Genomic DNA, 13,228 nt, shown 5'->3' on the forward strand with positions numbered 1-13,228 from the left:
CATTTGAACATTTTAAACAATAATATACTATGCTCTGTGTCTTAAATTCCCAATTCCATAGCTCTCCTTTATCATGTATAGAGCTAAACATTGCACTGCCTATGTCATGTTCATGTAAATGAGCTGGTCTCAGTCCAGTCTTTGGCTCTTTCCATTGATACTGTCTGTATTAGCAGCCATTGGTAAGCACGCCCAGCCTCCTCCTAGTAGCTTGTTCATTTGTGTATGTTTCATAACTCACTTCCACAGCAGAGCGGAGGAGCGGGGATGTCCTGCTGTGCAGTTGGCTTGGTTGCATTGTCTGTGTTCACAATCACCCAATAACCCTTCTACAAGCACAAAGATCGCACATCTACTGAGTATTTTGGTAACAGATGGCTCATAAAGGATAACAGTGTAAGCGACTGTCTTTGGGGGTTTCTGATTTTGTTCACGTACATGACAAGACTATTTGTATCTTCATGACCAGAAATAAGCATATGATAAACTAGTAAGATTCCTTCCATCATTTTGAATTTAAAAGGGAAAAATCTAATCTACAAATCTTACTATAGTAATATGTGACTGATGTATTCCCCCTTTGTTAGGTAAATCATTCTCTCAGAAAAGATAATTTTCTATATCAATTAACTGCCTCCTGTTTATCTGTGCCTATTACATCTAATTCTAAGCCTAATATACACAGGCATTTAACTAAAGCATTGAGTATGACATCTTAAAGCCCATTAGATGTGCATTTACACTGAAGTGCCAAAAGTCATGGGATAGTAGTATGTAAAGGTAATGGTAGGTGACGTCACCATACTGTGACGTCTTGGAAATGCCCAGACCTGCATCAGTGTAATCTGACATCTCGTGAATCAGTTTGAACACTGGCTATGCTGCTCATGGCAAGGTGCCGGGTATTATCAGAGTTCGAACCGGGCATGATAGTGAGTGCCAGACGGACGGGACATTCCATTTCCGAGATTGTGCAAACATTCAACATTCCTCAATCTGTGGTGTCACCTATGCACCGGGACTACCTCCATGGAAGGCATTATCACCCACTATGAACAGCGCTTGAGTATGTTGATAGTAAGTGAATGGACCTGTGAGCACACACTCCCTGACAGGCATGTTCGCCTTTACCTGCAGCATTCAGAAGCTTAAAACACTGGCGTTCTATGGATGCGTTCATTATGCATGTAGTACATTTTGCAGCAATAAACATTGAGACACATTAGTGATCATGCTGCTAACGCTGTTAGGTTTTATCTACACTTTAGATTATTGTTGTTCTTCATATATCCTTGCATATGGGTAGAGACCCTACAAAAATACAAATAAAAAAATAATTCCTGAAAGATTCCTGGCTCCCACTGGAAATAATCCATTTACTGTTTTATACATGTTGTAATTCTGTAGATGACTTAAACCAGTAAAACAAGTCACTATAAATTGAAATGTATATAAAATGCTATATTAATATCAAATGTGGAGGCAATAAAAGCCATCACACTGTGAAAGGTAGTTCCAGTCAGCAGCCGGCTCTTGGGAATGTGGTAATGGCCATCTGGTTTAGATACCCACTTGATTAAATATACAGAGTCTGATTTAACAACTCAGCTGCTATGACAATTGCAAAATTGAATTTTAAATCCTTTGAAAGACTCCGCAATCGGTTCATCTTTGTGGTGTGATCATCTGCTGGGAAAGTAGATTCAATATTCCTTATTTAGACTTTATCTGCATTTCATTAATTTGTTCTGTGAGTAAATATGTTTTATATTTATTGGCTTTGAAAACTAGCTGTAACGGAGCTTGCCAAATAGGCCATTTTGAAAATGGTCATACATGCATTACACATGTTCTATGCATATTTCATGTCTGCAGAGTAACAGAAGGCAATCAATTGAATTCATTTTGAAGCATCCAATCTACATGTGTATTTTTTGTCTCCTGTTTTAAATGACCTGGCAGCACTAATAAGTCACCCATAGTTTTATTATTTTACCATACTTAAATTAAACTTATCCACTAAAATAAAGACACTGACAACGATATAGATTTGCAAAAAAGAGGTCGCAGCCAAATTTATTGAAATCAGATTATGAATTAAAAGTTGTAATGATCGAGCATGGTGGCGAAAAAGCAGTGCTACCTCGGCTACAGCCCATCTAAGAGTATTACTAAGAAGGAGGCGGATAATCCACCACCCGATGTGAGCTGCCTTGAGTAGTACCATCCCCCCTTAATCTAGCACAGTGCTGATCCCTCCATAAGATGGAGACCTGGTCCTCCCCTAAGGCAGCAACCGACTCGCCTCTCTCAAAGGGGGGATGCTAGCCAAGTTCAGCTGTACTAAATTTAGCCGCCGAGGAGCACTGCTTTCCGCCAAACGGTGTCCCTAGACAACGAACCGCCACCAGCTAACAGGACCACTAACTTCTAGCAATGCCCGACAAAAGAGCCGAAACAAACAATGCCAAACCTTCCCCTGCCAAATGCACTCCATCCTCTCTGTAGAAATCAACCTCCTCGAAACGTATACGGGGGTGTTTAATGACACGCCCTCCCAAACCCTCTACATGATGAGACACTGCGGCATTCAATTTCCTCCTCACCCTATCCAAAGCCGCGCCACCCTACTCCCCTCGCCAAAACCTACGAGGAATAACCTCCGACCACACCAAATGCACCTGCGGCCAACGTTCGGCAATTACTTGGAAATCCTTTTTAATGGCCAGGATAACCTCAACGCCTTTACAAGTGCCCAAATCATTGCCGCCTAGATGTATGACCAAGAAATCCGGGGCACCCCATTTCTTCTCTGAGTCCCAAAGAAGAGACAAAAAACCACTCCAACGAAATCCTCGCACCCCAATCCAGCGTACATTACCGTGGCTATCACGAGCAAAGGGGGTGCCTGCAAGCCCAAAAAACATACGAATGGCCTACAATCCACACCCTATCAAACACCCTACCACCACCTGTAAGGGAAATTATTTAAAAGAACATTCATGTTTAAATCGAATCTCAAATAACCAACAACAGGTCGGGGAAACTGAGTTATTTGAGTGACCCAGATGGAGGTGAACAACACCAAAACCTCAATGGAGGGCAAAAGGTGAAAAGAACTCCAACCCCCCCGAGCAGCGGGTAGCTTAAGGCACTGGGTTTCCCAAAAAACAAACTCGCCAGAAGCGCTGTCTAATTTGGCAGCATGTCGCCTCTCACATAACCTTTATAAGCGGAAGACCTCCAACGACCCAACCGTTTGATTGCGTCGCTGGAAGAGCCCGCTGCTGCCGCACAAGTAGCCGCGCCAATCCTAAACGAGTGTGTGCCGTAAAGTTCAACCGGCAAATCCAGCGCCACCAAACATCGCTTAAAAATTGCAGCAAACTGAAAACGTGTGAGTGGCGAAAGGTCCTCATGAACAAGCCATTGCAAACCGCCTTGCGGCCGCTGCAAGTTGTAACGCCTAGCTATGCTTACTGGACATATGCTCGGGTCCGGATGCGCAGGGATCGACAGCCAATGCCCCCTACCTAATTGATCGGTCTTTGATCTTTGAAGTTTTAGCAAGATCAAATCCGACTTAACCATCACGTTATTCAACAGAATCACCGAGCTTGTTGCCCTCTTGCTAGCGGCCGCTAACTCGCCTACCCGCAGCGCTCCGAAGAAAGCCAAAACAAAAGCTAATTGAAACAAAAATGCCTCGTACTGTCCTAAGGCTACTCCCGCTACTGCCACCAGTAGATTTCTCAACAAACCGGTGTCAACCGGTCTCCAAGAATCGCCTGGCCCTGCCTGTTCTCTAGCCCATCCTTTCAAAGCCTTGGTCAAAAGAAACGACTTGGTTGGATCTACCAATCCCCGTAAGCGCGAAAAATAAGAGATGCCAGCTAAGGCGCCGGACATTGCGGCCCTAGACCGGCCCCGCTCATGCCACATCCAAACAAATTGCAACATGCTAACCTCAATATTCTTACCCCGATCTACTTCGGCTAAGAAAGCCAGCCACGAATCCCACGCTGCCGTATATGACTTTAAGGTGCTCGGTGCCAAAGCTCTCAATGCGAGTCCATCGATGCCGGCCCGATGATCTGCCAGACATGAGCGGGACAAGGTAAGCCATTAACGCTGGCTGCAGGCGCCAATGACCTAAACCTAGTCCATTGAAAACGAGATAAAGCATCCGCTATCTCGTTATCAACGCCCGGGACGTGCCGCGCCCTGAAATAGATGTTCCCCTGGAGACACAAAAGTATCAGATGCCTCAGTAAACTGAGAGCCTGAGGGCAGACTGACCTCTGATTGTTAATGGCCTGGACTACTCCCAAGTTATCGCACCAGAAACTTATGCTCCGATTGCTAAGCTGCGCAGCCCAAATCTCCACTGCCACCACAATCGGGAAAAGCTCCAAAAGGAGCATATTAGATGTCCAACCGGCATCCTGCCAGCTTTTTGGCCATGGCTCAGCGCACCACTGCCCCTCGAAAAAGGCCCCAAAACCGCAAGCTCCGGACGCATCAGTATAAAACTGGAGCTCAGAGTTGGCCACCAATTTGGGTAACCAAATCCTCACGCCATTGAAATCCCGTAAAAAGACACACCACAAACGTACGTCCTCCTTAAGCTCCCTGGTCAAACTAATTAAATGGTGCGCCTTTTTAACGCCCGCCGTGGCCCTCTCCAACCGACGGCAGAAGATCCTACCCATAGGGATCACTCGGCAAGAGAAATTAAGTAGGCCGAGTAACGACTGCAACTGCCTCAATGAAATTTTCTTTGCAGAGAGGCAGAGCCCTAAGTATTCGCGCATCTTAGTGACTTTATCCTGGGGCAGCCGACATAAACCCATCACGGTATCAATCTCGATACCTAAATAGGACAAAACTGTGGTAGGCCCCTCTGTCTTTTTCGCCGCAATGGGCACGCCCATAACGCGAAAAAGAGCCTGCACCGATAAAAGCAGCTCGCTGCAGACAACGCTATCAGCTGGACCTACTAATAAAAAATCATCTAAGTAATGGGCTATCCCAGTTTTTCCTGAACCCGCTCGAATTCACCAATGCAGGAATGAGCTAAAGCATTCGAAAAAGGCACAGGAAATGGAACAACCCATCGGCAAACATTTGTCCACGAAATATGAACCCTCGAACTTAAAACCCATGAATCTAAAAGAGTCGGGGTGCAATGGAAGTAACCTGAAAGCCGACTCTATATCTACTTTTGCCAATAGCGCTCCCCTACCAAACCCCTGCACTATCCGGAGGGGGTCCTCAAAAGATTGGTAAGTGATGCTGCAGTCCTTTGGGTCCAAAGCGTCGTTAACTGATCCTCCCTCCGGGTAGGACAGGTGCTGGATCAACCGAAATTTACCTACCTCCTTCTTGGGAACAACTCCCAAGGGAGCAATGCACAAATCCAGTAAAGGAGGAGATGAGAAAGGGCCAGCCATGCGGCCCAAGTCCACCTCCGCCATTACTTTGGCCCTCACAATATCAGGATAATCCCTAGCCGATTTAAGGTTCCTTTTTGCTAACGCCGCAACTAACCTAACTATTGGTAAACGAAAACCCTCCCGAAAACCTTGTAACAAAAAGGCTGCTTCCGCCCTAAACGGATAGCGGCCCAACCATCGTTCCAACACATCTAACTGTACTGGTGAAAGGGCTCTATTTAGTATTTCGCTGCTCGCCCTGCCCCGCTGTCTGCCCGCCTGTGCGCTTGCATTCTTTAACTGCGTGATTGCTTCCACACGACAGACAGATGTGCTTAAAACGGCAGCTGGCTCCTCTGTTACATTGCCCGTTATTAAAGGCAAAGCACTTTCCTTTTCCTGCCGTGTTAAAACCTGGACGGGCAACAAAGGGCTGATTATGACCCACTGATGCTTCCGTGGTGGGTTTGTTCTGCTGAGTGACCTCAAGCCAGACCTCCACGTCCTTAAAGCCGAAGCTAAGAATTTTCTGGCCATCCTGCTTTTTATGGAAAGCCTCGTCATACTGCCGCCACACATTGTGCCTAGCGGACAACTGAATACTGTGCACGAGGTGTAAGTACTTCAGGATGTTCAGAAACTCGGCAGGCCTAGTTTCGGTATAGCAAGCCGCAAAAATATACATCACGCAACGCCAATTGGCGTAGCTGCGCCGCGCCTCCTCCGCTGCTGCCCCCCCAGATTTAGCTGTATCCAACACTTTTTTGGCGTCATGCGTAATGGCAAACATGTCTACGTATTTGCCCTTTCTAATACGCTCCCTCACTTTCGACCTAACGCCTCTTAAAATGGCAATGTTAGAGTAGTGTACGGCATCACCAGTCGCATCCGGAACCGAGCTGCTTGCAGAACTACGTGTTTTATTCGGGCTTTTACGCTTCCCTTTCAACTGCTGAATGAAATAGCGCATTAGCTTACGCGGTTTATCAGCTGAACTGGAAGAGGCGGAGGAATCCTCCGAGTGTGACAAATCAATGTGGCTGTAGTGCAATGGTATCTCACCTGCTCCAGAAGTCGACGGGGTAGCTGACACCACGGCGGAAACCGCCTCCTGACTTGCGTTGCCCGGTAGGCCCTCACGTTCGGGGTTGACGACGGCTGGGCATCCTCTGTAGGCACAGCATCACCAGCAATGACGGCCGAGGTAGATGAACCCTGTGGACTTGGAATGACAGCGTTAGACACGATCTTGTGCGCAACAGCGGCCGCTGCAGGGGCTTGGGTTGGGACCACTGCTGACGAGGAAGCCCTCGCCTGCGCGTGGTTTGAGCATGGGGGGGTGGGTGGCCTAACCGGAGGAGGAGCCGCCGGCAGAGGGGGCTGCTGGATTGGCTCCTGCCTTACAACATAGTCCGGCGCCTGGTGTGAAACCGGATGTTGCAAGCGGAACCATGAAGGGGCAGAATAAAAATGCTGCCCCGCATAGGGCGGCATCAACTGATGCATGAACTGACCCGCGGCCTGAGACAGACGCGGGTCGAAACCTTGCTGCGTAAACGCTGGCGGGATGGTTGGAAGCACCTGCTGCGCTAGGCCCTGAGCAAAATAAGGGGACCACTGCGCCCCCAATGCCGGGCTGTGCAAAGGCAAATTATGCCGCGCAGGGCCATAAAACGCGACGCTGGGAGCCTGCGGCAATGGCGCAGCGAGAGGTAACACATACTGCTGATTAATGGGGGTGCTGCGAGCGGAGACACCACCGCGTCCATCCGCCGCAGCACAACGCCTAATAGGAGACGCCTGCAGCCCAGCCGGGCTGGAAAAAAGCACAATACCCGAGGGGGTTTGCGCTCTGCTAGGGGTGTTGCGCTCTGTCCTCCCTGCCCCTAAAGCAGTGGAGGTCGCAGAAAAAGGGCTGCGCAGATACTGTGGCTCTGCAGGCGCCTGTGGATTAAAGCATGCGGGGCCGGGTACTGGGGTCAGCGATCCCGCCCTCCCCACATCCCGACAGCCCTGCCTATCTAAAATGGCCGCCGCTGTAATGTGGGCGGGGCCAACGACGGGAGCCGCGACGACGCTCCCGCCGCCAGCCCCTGCTGCATTGAAAACATGGGGGGAAGGGCCCTCCCGGCAGTACATGTGGGCCCGGCGGTGAGGGCACAAATCCCCCCATCCCGGCGCTGCCAGCCGGGTCCTGTCGGCCGGCGGCCATTAACGCAGGGCTCTGCAATCCCTGCGCACCTAAAATGGCCGCCGCTGCCACCAGAGCGGGGCCAGCAACGGGAGCCGCGGCTGCCGCAGCGACGCTCCCGCCGCCAACCCCTGATGCCTGGGATGGGCTCGGGGAAGGCCCCCCACCGCGGGCCAGCCATGCCTGCAGGCCCGACGGTGAGGGCGCAAAGACACCGTTGCCCGCGCTGGGAGCGGGCGCCGTCGGCGCCCGCAATGACACACGCGCGGGCGCAGTGCGCGCCCCGCACGTGTAAGGGGAGGCAGCGGCTAATGAAAGCGGCCTGGCTGCATCTGCCAGCCGCTGGGGGGGGGGGGGGGGGCATTGCGGCGCAGGTGCGGCATGGCGGATGGGGCACAGCAGGGGGAGGTTTATACAGATAGACTGAGGAACAAACGGAGGGGAGTGAGGAGCTTGACGGAGGGAAGGTACACAGGTAGGCAGGAATCAAAGGAAGAGAGACAGCATGGTTAGGAGGAAAATATGATGCAGAATAATGTGATAACAGACAGTGGCAAGAGGAATTAACAAGCCTTATGACACTGGGTACTTATCCAGAGGAGATCACAACTGGAAAAGAGAAAGCTGACTCCTCCCAGCGCCCTAATATTCACAAACAGAGCCCGCCCAAACAGGTCTCTGATAGGCTGACATTACTGATTGACCCACTAACCTAACCTATAACGAGACTGCAACCCCCCAAACCAGTTTTAACCAGTATCAGCACAATAAAAAACAGGGTGCTTATGTCCTCTCATGCTTATTCTAGCATTCGCGTGCTTTTATAATGGTTGGCATTCGCGTGCTTTTATAATGGTTGCTATGGTTTTCAGGTGATGAATGTGATATTGCCTCTGTTGTACATTTTTCTTAAATATGTTTTATACTGTGTAACTAATTACAGATTAAGGTGGTCATCTATTTAAATAATAATATTTAAGAGTACAATGGTGATCAAGTTTGTGAACTCTTTAGGATTATCTGTATTGTATTAATTTGGCCTAAAATATATTCTCTATGTAAATTCTTGTAATAGATAAAGGACATCTGCAAAAACAAACGCAAATTATAGTTTTTACATAAAATTATTTTTTATTCATAGACATGTGAAATCTTTGTTGGATAAAAGGATTTAACCTAGTTTTGTATTGATTTTAAGAGGGCCTTCTGTTGGACTTTTGCTTGAAGATGCATTGCTTATTCCCATTAGCAGAACATCAGCTGCCTTAAATTTACTTCTTAATTCCTATAATCCATAACACAACAGTCATATTGTTCGTACAAGAATGTGGTAGTATGCATTATGCTGGATGGTAGCGTGTTCTACTGGGAGTCTGGGAGGGCTTTGTGACCACCAGGAGGAGGGACATGACCTCACAACACTAGCGAAGCATCACTTACCACCAAAGTGGTTACCACTAGGTAACACCCCTCCCCCTCTACCTACTAATAATAATTAACAACTTGCATTTTTTACATTCTGAAATACAAATATATTGTATATATGTTGCTGTCATTTCTAGGTGGTTTTATTTACCACCAGAATGATGGATAGGCTTCATGCCACAGAGGTTTTCAGGTGACAGCAGTTATTTGTCTAAATGTAAATGTGTCATTAGTTACATTTTTGTTCATGAATTTTCTAAGATACATTAAACATAGTCACACTGGGGTTAAAAGTCATACATTTTTTAAACATCCTGTATTCACTCCCACTTTGCAAATTGTAACTTGCATCATCATCATCTTTTTCAAACATGGCAATGAGCCAGTGGTGTATGTTTAGTTTGTTTGTCTAAGGAATATGTATTTATTTACTGTAAATGGGTTTATTGAATTAGTGAAAATAGCATTTTTTGGGTGCCCTGCCAAGCTTGGATTTCAAGCATCTCCACTAAAACCCATTTTTCACTCAGGGTCTGAATCAGAGTTTGGAGCAAATTAAAAAAAAAAAGAAGCAAGCAAAAAAAAAAATCACTTTGCACCTTGGCAGAACCATATTACACTGTAAGTGGGCTGATTTTAAATGTGCAGAGATATTTAAAGTTGGGAATAGATTTGTCTTGGCTTAATTCTAAATTACAGAGTAAAAATAAAGCTGCCTAATATTTGTTTGCTACATGCAAAAGCAGGCAGTATTTTCCCTGCATGAACACAAAAATGCATTTGCAACGTGGTTTGCTCCAGGTTTTGCTCCTTTTCTTTTTAATTGCTCTTGATCCCTTCACCTGTTTGGCAATAAATACTACCTCTGGTAAAATGAGGAATAATTCTTGCTCTGCTTACTTCAATAAGTGAAGATTAAAGAAAGGAAAATCTATAGATCTAAGATATGTTTCCCCCCAACTGTCATGTTCCTGCTTAGTGAAGCCTTAAGGTGCGTACACACAGAACGATATATTGTAACGATATGAAAGATAACGATATCCTTCAACGATATATCTTTCATATGGTTCCATGTGTATGCAATGAATGACCAACGATGCACGCTCCTGCTGGACGATAACGATATCGTCCATCGGGCATGCATGCAGGCCAATCTAGATGATATCGTGCATTTTCCATAGGGGTTTGCGACCGTTGGTCGTTCAACGTTGGTGACATCTTTGGTGTGTGGATGAACAATATTGTTCATCCAGCACACCAGGAATTTCAAGGGATAATCCCGTGTGTACCCAGTATAAGTGGTCTTTTCTCTCTTCCCTCACATTTTGTAGCATTCCCGCTAGACTGCGGGCAGGGCAGGGCGTAGGGGGTGCCAGCAGGTAGCCTCTCTGTGCACAAAAGGGGCGTGGCTGACCAAGGAGGGGCGTGTCCTTCAATTTGTCACACTTTCAGACGTGCTGGGTTTCCCCCAAGCTTTCCCCTCACAGTGAATAGATGCCATGCACATCTTTTCACTGATCGTTCACCACAACTTTTCCCACCCGCTGGACGCAGTAAAGACACAGGATCGGCTGTTTTAGCAGGGCGCCGCTAAAATGGTAGGACTCATTTTGCCCTTTTAAACACTATTTTGTATGATGTGAGAAAACTCAAGATGCAGTCCAGTATAGTTAATTGACAAATGTAGTTATACAATTGTTAAAATTGGTGATGAAACAATGGGCTCAATTCTATTCTGCGCGATGTGAATAGCGCCGGGAATCAGCTCCCGTAGCTATTCAATACATTGCGCAGCTAACCCCGACTAAGGATTCCTTCTCGCACCCCTCCGGGGATGCGAACAGGAATCCGACAAAAGTCCTGGCGCAAGGCTGTTTTCTGCCCTTAGCGCCGGGAAAACAGCATCGCGTCGGGGAATGCCCATTCTCGCACCTAAAAACCCTGTTTAAGGCGCGAGAACGAGCCTTCCCCCGACCTAACATCGCGTTGGATTGAATAGCTCCGGGAACTATCTCACGGCGCTATTTACTTCGCGCTCAATTGAATCGAGCCCAATGAAGGAAATGGATCTTCTAAGTACATATGTGTCTTCATACACCTAGCGTCAACACGCCATACGTCGCGAGACACCTGGTGTGACTGAGCCGCCGTGAGTGGTATAGTGTACCGTCTTTTTCTGTACATTTTGAGTCTTATTTGCATCGCAGAAGCAGTGAAACGCCACTCAAAGTGTACTAGAAATGCTAGACTGCGACTTTAACCTCACAGGAATTAGCTGTACAAAGTCGCAGATGAGCCGCCATGGCGTGAGAAAAGGCTGCAGTCGCTGTATCGTAGTACTTCATAGACAGATTCAGACTCATTAGCACACAGATATAAAAAATGTGGCACATCAGATTGATCAGTTTAATCTAGCAGAGTAGTTTTGTCGCTTCCAGTTGTTAAAATTTATGTATTTTGAGCGAGCAAGATCTCAACTGAGTTTCCCAGGACCTGGCGCGCCGAGAGGGTCTGTTTGGCGCAATTGAAGCCAGAGTGTATGAGGATACATCTGTATATCATACACGACGACTTTTCAATGGTTCCTTCCAGGAGATCACGGAGGGGGTGGTCTGGGAGTGAGATGCAGTGAACATGACATTGCAGTCAAGCTATTGTTTTTTGTTTATTTTTTTTTTTTACACAGTGCTCTGCTTTAAGGTTTTAATCAAATAGTCTTCCAGTATTGTGCTAAATATATGCTATTACAGCTACATTTCCTGGGACATTTTCAGTGTCTTATTTGAACTACACCTGTCTGATTTTGGATTAGCAAATTACTTTAATGTAGCTGTTGTGCTTTGAATTATTTAATTTTACCGGCGTTCTCTATTTTAGAATGAGCCTTTTGTGGGACCACACAGAAACTCGTCTATGTAAAACAATCAAATCTGTGTGGTCCCTCTGTTTCCATGCAGGATATTAATTTAAAAGTGAAATCAATCCCTTGTGTTCTTCTAAGTAAGAAATGCTCTAATTAGTTTTTTCATCTTTTTCATGGAAGAGCTGTTGCATTCCTGCAAGGATGTATTAACCTGAAAAATATGGAGATGTAGAATGTACAATGAACACAATACATAAAATCCATTCAGATAGTGCATCCTGCTGTATCATTACATGTGTGTTATGTGCATGTGTATATGTGTGTCTATGGGCACGATTCAATTAAACGCAAAGTGAATAGCGCCAGGAATGAGCTCCCGGAGCTATTCAATTCTGCGAGAAGTTAAGTCGGGGAAGGTTCGTTCTCGCTCCTTAAACAAGGTGTTTAGGGGTGAGAACGGGTATTCTCCGACTAAACGTCCTGTGCGATGCTGTTTTCCCGGCACTAAGGGCAGAAAACGGCATCGCGCCTGGACTTTTGTTGGATTTCTGCTCGCAACCCCAGAGGAATGCGAGAAGAAAGCCTTAGTCGGGCTTAGCAGCGCAAATGAATTGAATAGCTCCGGGAGCTGATTCCCGACGCTACGTCACGTTGAATAGAATCGTGCCCAATGTATATTTATATACCCTATTTTTCAAATGAATTAAAATTGAAGCAATTATTCAATTGTTTTTATCGCAGCTTCAGCTATTGGGCACCCAACGAACAAATTCAATTGTTGCACCAATCGGGTGCAAGTTCCACAGGCGCGCACATTTCTGCTTGCTGCCTGAGGTGGCGAGCAGAAATGTGCAACACTTATGTGTTTTGGTTTTGGGCATGAAAAGCGCGTTAAGTAATGGGCGCCCAAAACAATTGAATTGCTCCATCGGCTGCCCATTAATTATTGCCACCCAAAAAACATTTGAATCACCCCCATAAAGTCTGCTAGAGGTTAAAAAAAAGTTTGAGCACAAATTTCAATTTCAGCATTCTAAACAAAAATAGAGCCATTATCAGGTAACAAGTAATAAGTTAAAACAGAGGTTCCCTAACTTTTTTTAATCACGGCGTCCTAGTGTATCAGCCTTGTTTTCACGGCACCCCTAAGCCAAAAATTTGCTACTTAGAAACTCCGAAAAAAATGTAGTGCAGTAGCAAAGTGAAGTAAATTGTGCTTACCCGTCATCCTTAGCTTCAGTTATGTGGTGGTGGACAGGTTTGCGCTTCTGTTTGTCCACATATTTACATTACATTGACTATAAGGAATTTGAT

General features: G+C 46.4%; 1 protein-coding gene and 1 pseudogene across 2 annotated transcripts in view; one reads left to right on the top strand and one right to left on the bottom strand.

The window, feature by feature from the left end:
* SHROOM2 (shroom family member 2) overlaps positions 1–13,228 on the top strand; it is a 301,341-nt gene that overhangs the window by 48,878 nt on the left and 239,235 nt on the right. The gene's annotated exons all lie outside the window — the stretch shown is intronic.
* LOC148539296 (uncharacterized) lies at positions 1,270–6,929 on the bottom strand (annotated as a pseudogene).

Source organism: Taudactylus pleione, unplaced genomic scaffold, assembly GCF_031769625.1.
Source record: "Taudactylus pleione unplaced genomic scaffold, aTauple2 ptg000026l, whole genome shotgun sequence".
In the NCBI taxonomy this organism is placed as follows: domain Eukaryota; kingdom Metazoa; phylum Chordata; class Amphibia; order Anura; family Myobatrachidae; genus Taudactylus; species Taudactylus pleione.